Raw genomic sequence first — 10,402 nt, forward strand, 5'->3', positions numbered from 1 at the left:
GAATTACACCCAGTTAGATCAGCAGAGGGTCTGGTCCGCTGGGTCTATACCCAATGAAGAATGGATTTTCATGCATGTTTGGGAGAGTGTCTTCCAGGAAGATTTAAAGCTTTAGGCCCTACAGAGTATTGCAGCTCACTGCTGAGTAAGTCAGACTGCTCCCTTTCTCAGTTTCCTGCAGGGACCATAAACATTTGGGGAAATACGAGTAATTTGGACAGAGCTGGCCAGGAAGGCAGCGAGGAGAAGACCGGAAAGGGGGGCTCTGCGGCTTTCAAGCTGGTATTGCAGCACCTGTGCGCTCTGGGGAGGCAAGTGGCCTAGGCTGAATACACTCAGGAAGAAAACCCTGTTCGTGTTATTGATATAGTTTACGACATGTTTAAATACGTTATTCACTATAACCTTCACTGGGCTTGCACAGGGGATTGGAAAATTTCTCCCCAGCAGGGAAAAGCCTTTCCAGGCAGAGGAGAGCTGTGCAGCCGGAGATGTGGCAGTAGCTGCTGTAGCTGCTTCATGGACCTGAACCGCTCTGACCTGGCGCTCTGGACCTGAGTGCCAAGCAGACGTGCCAGCCTATTTGGTCCTCAGTCGCAGCCCTTTGCACCCGGTGTAGTGTGGGGAGACGTCTGGGAAATACCAGCGCCGTGAGCATGGCTGCGAATCCTGAGTAACCCCAGAAATGTGCCCAGCTGCTGCTCCAAGGAGTCTCCCAGGCAGGACTGTTCGGCCTCATCTCTTATTAACGAGAGATACTCTATGGTGTGCTGAGCTGGATGTCACCCCTGGTAATTAGAAGTGACCTACCTCTTGCTGCTAGATGAAATAGCTCCACGTGACGGGTTATAAAAAAACCTAACCGATAATTTTCCAGTCGGAGTGGGTCACCATTACAGCCGTCTCCATTGGCTCTTATCGCTTCTGCCATGGTTTTGTGTGTTTAATTCAACTTGGGTGTAATAAGCAAAGAATAAAGTAGCTGGAGACACACAATCAATGATCATCTGCTGAAGCTGATGAATATGCCAAGACTGCTAAGTGGGTCTTCATTAGCTATTCACATGTTAAGAGCAGTCCTTATTTATCCTTCCTTCCTAGGTGAATCTATTTTTGTATATGTTTTGTGATGATCTTATCTGGGGGCTGGGAGCTTGGATAGAGGGCTACCACCACTGCCAGGTGACTGGATGATCTCGATGGAGAAAAAAACCAGTGACACCAAGTTGGCAGCGAGCTGAACGGGAGAAACAATGTGATGCCGTTTAGAGAAGGAGGAAATAATTTTCCCCAGTGACACCTCTAGTGGGAGGCAGAACTTTATCTTCTCTTTGCAGCTCAAATGAAGCGTCACAGCAGTAGCACTAACTGTGCTTCCACGTTTCCAGCATGTCTCTTCATTAACCTTTTTTTATTGCTGTAGCCATGAACAAACACCCTTCCCAGGGCAGGAACAGAAGATGTCCTGCCCATGGCATTGAAGGGGATGCACTGCCCTTGGCCCAAGCTGTGAGCTTGGGATATCTCACGCGAGTGCCCAGTCTGCGGTGCAAACAGTCCTATCGCAGCCAAGTAGATGAGTCTCGTGGTCTGTGCTGCATGTAGATTAGCTGTAATGAAAGAGGGAAACCTGTTATAACCCTAGTAGGAAAGTTTCTGTGAGGCAGGGAAGGACAGGCGGTAACAGTGCCTCCCAGTTATGTGTGCTGGTGGCTGCGTGCCCCTGGCAGAGCCGGCGGGGCTGGCGGAGCGTGTCCCTGCAGCACCCGCTTCGCAGCGCGGGGGCATGGTCCTCAGCTCGTGTTCTTAGGACGCGGTTATGAATAACTGCAAGGGAACTAAATGGATAAATCTGGTTTTAGGGTCTTCAAAGCTCACTTGGCTGTGGTGAGGGTCTCAGGAGGAATGCCCACCTGGCTGTGGTGAGGGTCTCCAGGAGGAAGGCTGTGGGCTGCAGAGGAATCCATCCTGCTGGGCGGGTGGGAGTCACAAGCCCCAAGCTGGGGCCTTGCAATCCCCCAGTGGCTTCTGCGTTCCCTGTGGAGAGCCTGAATGAACGGGGAGAGATGGGGATCCATGCTGCAAGGTGGTCTTCCCTGTTGCTCCCAAGGGCAGTGAACCTAACCTGCTGGAGAGGAGAACAGCCTGAGGTCTTGGCAGCAGCGGGTCCTTGCTCCGGGGGCTTTGGAAAATCCCTGCCGCTGCCCTTTCACCCTGCCAGCTCGGCCTTGTGAATCACATCACTGGACGTCCTCGAGGGTCCAAGCGCGACAGGGGTTAAGCCCTTGCAACGAGAGTGTCTTCATGAGAGAAAGGTGCCTTTTTTGTTTGCACAAATCCCGTTTCTACACTGAATGTCTTTCAAACTTTTCCATTTAAGCTTTTCTTTAAAAGCTGCGGTCTTCCTGTGCTGGTTCGGGGGCCGGTTACCAGAGGGATGCCGCTCACCTCGCCTGGCTGCGTCCGCGGGCGGTGAAGGCTGCCCTCTCCCGACGCAAGGACTGTCTGAGCAGCGCGACAGCCGAAATGCAGCTCGGCAGCCCCGCACCTGCAGCAGGGTCAGCCTCGGCATACAGCATCCCCGGGCAGCGGGCAGCCCGGGGCCGGGCCGCGGTGTGTCCCGTCCCTGCGAGCGCAGCCTGACCTGGCTCTTGCGTGAGTAACTTACTCTTCTGAATAATCTTTTTTTCCAGCTAAATCTATTCGTGCTGCAAACTGCTCAGGTGACATCCTAGATAAAGCAATGTTAAGCGGTGTGTGCTGCTCCAGGAAATAATTTTTGTATGAATTGCAATAAACAGCCAAGCACTTGCATCTCTGGGCTTTGTAAAAAGATGATCTTCAGGATTTTTTTTTTCTTGCTCTTTAACTTTATTTGCTGAAACTGAAACGTCAGCTAATCTTCCTGGAAGTGTCACGATTCTTCGATCTTAGGTGAGTCCATTAATCTTTTGTATGAATATAATGGTTCTAGTCAAGCTTTCAGGTCTAGGCTGGAATAAATATCTCAATACTAGAGTAGAAAAGACAGTATCTTAAATTAGGTTTTTAGGGGACTGAATCACTTTGATAATCTAAAAAAGTTTTGTGAGACGGGTAGAATTCTTCCCTTCCGGCTCCGTGAGTCAGGACAAAATTAAATACAGCCTCACGGGTCTAAGGCACGCATTGCCGACCTGGACTGCTCTGCTTCAGCCTCTCCTGTGCCCCGCTACGAGCAGAAGGGCCTGCAAGGCTGTCGCGCTGCTGAACCGCGTGGCCACGACGGCGAGAGGCCGGGCGCGAGGGGCCGCAGCGCCAGGGCTGAGGCTCAGGTTTCCGCGGGCTCGTTTCCTGAGCGAACGCCTGCGGTTACCTAGTCTTATACCGCCCGCTGCTATTTCGGGGGAGCCCGCAGAGATCTTTCCGGGAAACACGGCGCCTCGTAGCAGCGTCGGTGAGAATCGGCGACGCGGCTCGAGCGGCGGCGAGCCGCCCGGGCGACGCGCGGTGGCCCGAGCTGCCGAGGAGCTCGCGGCTCGAGCGGAAAGCAATCGCGTGCGGGCAGAGCCCCGCCGGCTCGCTGGGTACACCGGGCTCGAGAGCGGAGAGGGTTATTTGGAAATGGGAGGTTATTGCTGGGAAGATTCAGCTCTCACGCTATTCAGCAGCATCTTGGTTCTTACTCATCACGAGCAGCTCAGGAGACGTTGCTTTGCTCAAGAAGGGCCTGTTTCCAAATCCAGACTATTAGCATTTTACCTGGGGCATATTTATGCTCTCTCTGCTTTGGGGGTATTCCTAGGGCAGGGGTAGCCCCTACCTCGTAGAGCCTGGGAACAGCGCTGAACAGTCTTTGCACTTTGATGTGTCTTCTGGGCAGGCTTCGTGACCTTCCTCTTCCTCAGCACACTGGGGAAGATGAATTTAACTGAACCCCAGAGCGCCACAAGGATAACAGTGCCAAGTACCCCACTCAGAAGCCACCAAAAACTTAAATTATTTCTTTCGGTCTCTTCTGTAGACCACCTTTCCTTGTTTTACCACTAGATGGGAGAGTGAGACCAGTACAATTCAGCTGCTTCCATCTTTATTCCAACAGGAAATCAGAGACATGAAAACTGAGAGGTGCTCCAAGCTGAGGGGGTGTCCCGTTGTTTTTCCTGAGGGCTTCAGCCTGAAGCCAGGAGGCCTGGGCAGGTATAAACTGGCAGAGCCTGCTGCAGACAGTGTGCCTGTCCTGCCCAGCAGCGGGGCCCGAAGGGCGCATGAGCTGACGTGAGAGCACACTCACAGCTCTTCCTCGAGTGCAGGAGGAAGACACGGTCCCGACCGCCCTTCACTGCTTTGCTCCCCTCACCCAGCTCCCCATAGCCCTGCCAACATGGCCACTTGGCTCAATGCTCCTTCTTAGGGGTAGTTCAATGAGGTTTCTACCCCCACCTCAAGATGTGGGGGGCTGGATTAAGAAGTTGTGGGTTCTGCTGTGGGTTCTGCAGTGTGATTTTTGGCGTATTCCCTCCAATTCTCTGCACCTTGTGGTCTGACTATATTTGAACCCACAGGGTCCTTTCCCTCAAGACCAACGTCCCCTTTCTTACCCTAGCAGTAGCCCTTCTGCAAAGTACCAGGGTCATGCAAGGGTGACATCAGTGACACAGAGATCAGATGTATTCTTAGAGTGAAATACTCCTTTCTGCATAGTTAGAGCAGAGAGAAGCAGGAAAAGCACATCGAGGTGACTCCTTTCATTCACACCCCAAGTTCTTGTTCCCAGGAAGCCAGGTGGCCCCAACAGTGCCTTTGGGAGACAAAGAATAAAGCAGCAGCCTCTCTTCCCTCTACACCTTACCCCTGAAGGATTACTACATAACGATACTCTCAGCTGTACTGTCCTTCTGCAAAGATTGCATGTGCTGGGGGAGAGTTTGCACGGCTACTTACCACTGCCATCTGCTGCCTCCTGCCTCGGCCGCTACCCAGGGCGGGAGGGGAGGGAGATGACAAGGATAATCAACGTCTGGCTAAATTTACTTTCACTGCAGCACTTCCTGTCTCCTAAGATCTATGTCTTGAGCTTTTGCCAGGGCTGAGGGTGTTTGGAAATGATATGGTTGCGGAAGCACTACTTCAACCAACCCAAAGATAGCCCAGTTTGTCTACTTCTGGTGTTTTAAGGTTTGGGGTTTTTGAGAATGTCTGTTTCCTTCCCCTTTTCTGGAAGAAATCTTGTAATAGTCAAATCAGCTAACTGCCTGTATGATTATGGCAAAATATGTAATCCCTGTAACATGGAAATTATATTTTCAGGGAGGGGGGTTGCTGTCTGCATTACCTCCTTAATTTGCAAGCTTTTCAGAGAAGCAGCTCAATCAATTTGTTTTGCGTCTGGCACAGTTGGGCCTTGAAATAAAAATAATAACAATTACCTCCCAACTGCAGTGCCCTCACTGTTCCTGTTGGGCTTCCTGTCCATGCTTCCATGGAAAATATCTGCCATTATCCTTTCAGAGAGAAATAGTGGCCTCTTTGGAAGAGGAAGTTTCTTTTTTTTTCTGGCTAGTTACTCATAATTTCCATAGCTAACAGCCACCCACAGTGTGACACTGAGGTCACCTCGTTTGAGTCACTCAACGTTACGCAGAGCCCCATTCGTGCACTCCACAGGGGAGGATCTCAAATCCCCTCCTGAAGAAGGGAGGAATCATCTTTCTTCAGCTGGTAATTACAGATGAAAAAATGTTGCTGGGAAGCAACAGTAAAAAATTCCTGACCTAGCAGGTCCTTGTTCACATGTACAAACGCAACTTATAACTGCTGGGGACAGCCTCGGGGTAACAGCAGTGCACACCACAGCCTCTGCAGATGTGGCAGCATCGCCTTGCTGCAGCTGGAGACAGCTACGTCGATGCGCAGATCTCTGTCCTTCCGCAGCCTCGGGGACACGCAGGGTCTGTGGGAGAAGGTTGAGCAGCCTTAGGATTTCTCTAATTAATGGCTTATTCACACGTCTACTTTTGGCCATATATACCGGTTGGAGAAGTTACTGCCCTCAGCAAATTTGCCTCATACATAAAAAGTTGGGTGAAAAGGTGGGGAAAAAACAGCTGAGATGCACAAGATTGTTGCTGTAACTCTGATCTGGTTTTCCATGCTCCCAGTCTCTTCATCCCTTTCCTCTCTTGTTATCTCACTCTGACCATCCTGGAAGAGAGGGAGGGAGGGGGGAATAAAAGCCGCACTCAGTGGGAGAGGTGCTACGAAGGGATCGATCGTCTGGTGCTCTGTGCAGGGACACAGGACCTGACAGAAGAGGATGCTGCAAAGACAGAGGTCTGGCCTCTGCCGATCACCGGCAACGCTGCTTGCCGCCTGCTAACGGATTTCAGTACGGCAAATGCAAAAGTTCAGGCCTACTCCAGCAGACAGACATCGAACAGATTAAGTTTCTTTTTAATTATAACAAGGAAACGGGAGACGTCTAAGAACCACTGCAGACAAGAAATAGAAGGCAGCTGCCAAGTTAAAGCTGCCCCTGTCCACAGCCTGTAACGTGCCTGGTACGCGGGTGCTACAGCCTCGCACTCCTGTTGGTGCAGGGGTGGGGACGCTGCCGGGGGAGAGGAAAGGCGTCCGAGCGCGGCCCGAGCTGTTTCTCCAGCGCCCGGGTACCTGTGAGATGCAAAAGCCCCGCCGCCGCGGTCGGCGGTACGGGCAGACAGGGCGGGCTCCGGCGCAGCGCACGGCCCCGCGCGGCGCTCGCCGCGGCGACTGCCACCTCCAGCAGCGACACAAACCGCCCGAAGTTACAAGGAGACCGGAGCAAAGCAGCGGCCGGGGCAAACACGGTCTCGCTTTGAAATGTCGCCACGTGGCCGCGTGTCGCAGCCCGAGGCTCTCGCGGCCCGAGGCTCTCGCGGCCCGCTCACGGCGCCCGCTGCCTGCCGGGGACGGCGTGCCGAGCCGGCCCGACCGCGCGGCGTCCGGGGAACGGGCTCAGGATCCCGGGACGCGTGCTGGGGCAGGGCGAGCGCACCCGCGCGGCCACAAGCCCGCCGCACAGAGTCCGTCAAAGCCACGACCCGGAGCAGCCCCTGGACGGCGGGACCCGCGGGGCTGCCGGTGGCCGCGCTGGCTCCTGAGCGCACCGAGTCCGAGCTCTCCTTTCGACCTCGAGCCCGTAAGAGGAACCGTGGGGATGGATTTTTGAAATCCCACAGAACTGGCAGGATCTAGGCCTTATCTGAGACAGCAAAATAATTAATAAGCCTCTGTCCTTCATTATATAGCAATGGTAGGATTTACCAAAATCTGCAGGATGGGGGGATCGGGCACAACAAAGAGCAGTAAATGAGATCTAGAGCAGCACTCAGTGCCAACATTTTAAGCCAACAACAAAAAAAAGTTGAAAGACTTGGTTAGCTCAGCAGGAATTTTTCTTCAAAAAGATTATGAAATAAAGTCATTAAAAGTTCATGCCTCAGCTACAATGTTTTTTTTTTTTTTTTTTTTGAACCAAGTATGAGGAAAAAAAAAACTGTGTTGACTGCAAATAGCCTCTTTCTCTAGTTCCCTAGCAAGAGATGAACAGCGTTAAATGACTAACGTCTATATTATAGTAATCTCCTTTAAAAATATAGGGAAAGAGGAAAAGAGAAAGGGTGTTGCTATGTTGAATATTATCATCCTTTGCCATACAAACATGTTGCATTCACCACTGCAACTCAGCTCAAACCAAAACCGAAACCTTTGTGTCTATGTTCTGCACCACTTCCCCAGAATCAGAAATGTTGCTGGGATTTCACCTGAGATGCTCCAGCCTCCTTTGTGCCCTGTGAGGGCTCAGTGCACTCAACGCACTGTTCCCTGGCACCATGGCATTTGTGCTACTGCTAAAGGAACGGTAAATATTCCAGGCAGACACCTTGCCAGAAGCACAGCAAGAGAGTAAGAAGCAAAGACAACAGTAAAACCTGTTTTCCCTATGGTCCCGTTTGCCCTTTCACCTGGTACAACGGACTGATGAATTCTGAGCTGTCACGTCATCATGAAACATTCACTTGTTTTACACGTTTTTCTCTGATTTGTTATTCGTAGCTTTTCCCCCAATGAACCAAGCAGAGGAAAAGTGGGAGTAGGGTAAATCTCTCCCTTTGCTCCCTCCCTGAGTTGGAGAATTACTGCGCTGCATTCGCATCAGCAACTCTCCAAGGCTTTTGCTCCTTGTCCTTGAGCACAGCTTCGGGCATAGGAAATAGCTGTAAAGGTAAGATGCAGGGTGTGCTGCATTTTAGCTTTCATCTCCGGAGACAGACCATGATTTATATTCCCTTCTAAATAAAAAATTAGCAGGTTAATTAAGCTAAAAGAATTTCAATTTTGGAGCTGGGCATGACCCACATAATGATTATAATTACTGTTACTATTAATTACTATTTGCATTTCTGTAGGACCCACATTTCCAGCCTCAAGGAGCTATTGGCCTGAGTGAACCAGGATGAGCAGGACTGGAGTGCAACCGGGTACTTCTGCTAACAGCGCTGCCCCTCCTGTATCCAGAACATACACTCCCATGGGCTGTGTTTGCCAATTTGGGCTGCTTTCTGCTGAAAAGCAACAGATACAAAAATATTGTGCTTATTATCATCACAGTTAAAATTTCTCACTTAATTCCTAAGCCTGAAATGTCCTTGATATGAACTCAAAGTTACCAGTCCTGTGCTTTTCAGACTCGGTAGGAATGTATCTATAGTTTGTGCACTGAGATTCAACTTTGTTTTTTGTCTTTGGATGATGTATTCTTGGACTTTTCTATGATTCCTCCCAGTGTAATGTCATATTTCATTCAAATAAAACACAACTGGAGTGCCAGAAATCACTTGAACTTCTCTCCATCTTAGGGGGGAAAAAAAGAAGAAAAGACTGTCTGCCTGCACATCACCTAATGGAAAACACCTGACAAAAAAGAGCTCAAATCCTTCAGAAAGCTTTCAGAACAAAGCTAAAAGGGAAGCTGCAGCTCTTCTTCAGCTCTTTTAGCAGATGATTATATAAACATACATATATATGTATGTGTATATATATACATACATACATATATATATATATGTATGTATCTCACACTGTGCTTTGCATGCTGAGTAGCAGAGCTCTGGAGAGGCACAGCTGGGTGGGGAGGGCACGATGCATCTCTCAGACCAGGCTGTCTTCTATGCCACAGTTTCCAAGAGTATCTGTTTTGAACTAAAGTAGTATCTAGCCAACACAAATATGCTAAATATGATAGGAAATTCGGTGGTCCTATGGACTGGCACAGGGAAATCTATAACAACTTGTTACAAAACCTGGGAGACCTTACATTTGGTCATCTCCACGTTCACGCACCTCGCTCAGACCTTCAGGCTGAGGCAGGCAGCGTCCGGCCATCTCACACTGGGCATCTGCAAATCAAGAGACCAAGAGTCACCAGATGCTTTGGACAATCCTGACTCCTGTCTGAATCAGCAGCAATATCTCCTGAAAATACTGACCCAGCGGGGTTAAAGCTGTATGGCATATATGGCAGGAGCGCAGGGCTCAGACTATTTGCTCAGCCTCTCGTGGCCAGCAAGAGGGGCAGTTTCATAAAGAGGAAGAGAACAGGGCAGGCAGTAAGCGATCCTCCGCTTCTCCCTGCACGCTCCTGGCTTTTGGCAAATCACGGCTCAGGGACTTCCTGAGCTAGAGGTTTGCACTGAGGTTTAACGGGTTCTGCTGGACCTTGTGTCATCTGTGAATCTGACCAATCCCTCTTTGAACGTAGTTATGCTTTCAGGCTCCGCGATGCCCTCTGGCAACATTTGCAGCTGTTTAATCATGAGATGTGGAAGAGTTTCCTCCAAACCTTCTACCTGATCCTTTCATTTAAGCGGTCCCTTGTTCTCATAATGCTAAATATGGTTCACAAAGCTGGATTATAATGCTCTAGGTCTCAAAATCAATGGGTGGGACTTTTTTAAGTGCAGTTCCCACTGCAAGTCAACACTAGCCAGTGCTTTTGAAATGATCCTTATTGGCTATTTATTATATTTTTCCTGTCAGTGAGTTTCTGGCTCAAATTAGAGGTAGAAGAAAGCTCTAAAAAAACCACCTTACTTTAGGGAGGAAAAAAAAATCTGTTCTGTATTTCCTTCTAGGAGATTTGTTGCTTCTTCTGCGATAGGAGATTTGAATCATGCAAGTATTTGTAACAGCAATATTAGGAAATGATAATTCTGGCACCAGAAATCTATCTGTGTTAGATTGTCTGGGTCTTTAAATAAATTGTTTTTGACTACAGTAAACAAATCTTGTCAATACACGCACACATAATGATATTTAAAATTTTTATGTTTCCAGAATTGGACTTTACATGATGAATGTACAACAATTCCACTTCTTTCTT

General features: G+C 49.6%; 1 long non-coding RNA gene across 4 annotated transcripts; it reads left to right on the forward strand.

Moving 5' to 3' along the window:
• Positions 1-1,308: 1,308 nt before the first annotated feature.
• Positions 1,309-8,854, forward strand: LOC134147872 (uncharacterized). 4 transcript variants are annotated; one of them, XR_009960093.1, is made up of 6 exons: positions 1,309-1,922; positions 2,111-2,315; positions 2,395-2,655; positions 4,082-4,179; positions 6,272-8,245; positions 8,430-8,854. It is a non-coding gene; the product is annotated as an uncharacterized LOC134147872 (long non-coding RNA). The 4 variants fall into 4 exon arrangements; XR_009960092.1 differs by having other exon boundaries at positions 1,313-2,315; XR_009960094.1 differs by lacking the exon at positions 4,082-4,179 and having other exon boundaries at positions 1,338-2,315; positions 8,077-8,245.
• Positions 8,855-10,402: the final 1,548 nt, after the last annotated feature.

The sequence above is a fragment of the Rhea pennata genome, chromosome 16 (genome assembly GCF_028389875.1).
Source record: "Rhea pennata isolate bPtePen1 chromosome 16, bPtePen1.pri, whole genome shotgun sequence".
NCBI classification, from domain to species: Eukaryota; Metazoa; Chordata; class Aves; order Rheiformes; family Rheidae; genus Rhea; species Rhea pennata.